We start from the raw sequence: 229 nt of genomic DNA on the forward strand, positions 1-229 counted from the left end.
ATTCTCTAAGTCCATGCTTGCATCATGCCATATTTTAATTCCAACAACAGAAAAAGACCTCCTTTTATTTCTTTTTTAGCTTGTTTTATAAATTTAATAACACATCGCAGATCATACTGAGATTCATACAGTATATTATAAAAAATCTTTACAGCCCAACAGGCAACACACCTAATTTTGCTCTAAATATATTATATACTATTATTTTATTTATTTTTATTTTTGATGG

This window comes from Austrofundulus limnaeus, unplaced genomic scaffold (assembly GCF_001266775.1).
Source record: "Austrofundulus limnaeus strain Quisiro unplaced genomic scaffold, Austrofundulus_limnaeus-1.0 Scaffold96, whole genome shotgun sequence".
Lineage (NCBI taxonomy): Eukaryota > Metazoa > Chordata > Actinopteri > Cyprinodontiformes > Rivulidae > Austrofundulus > Austrofundulus limnaeus.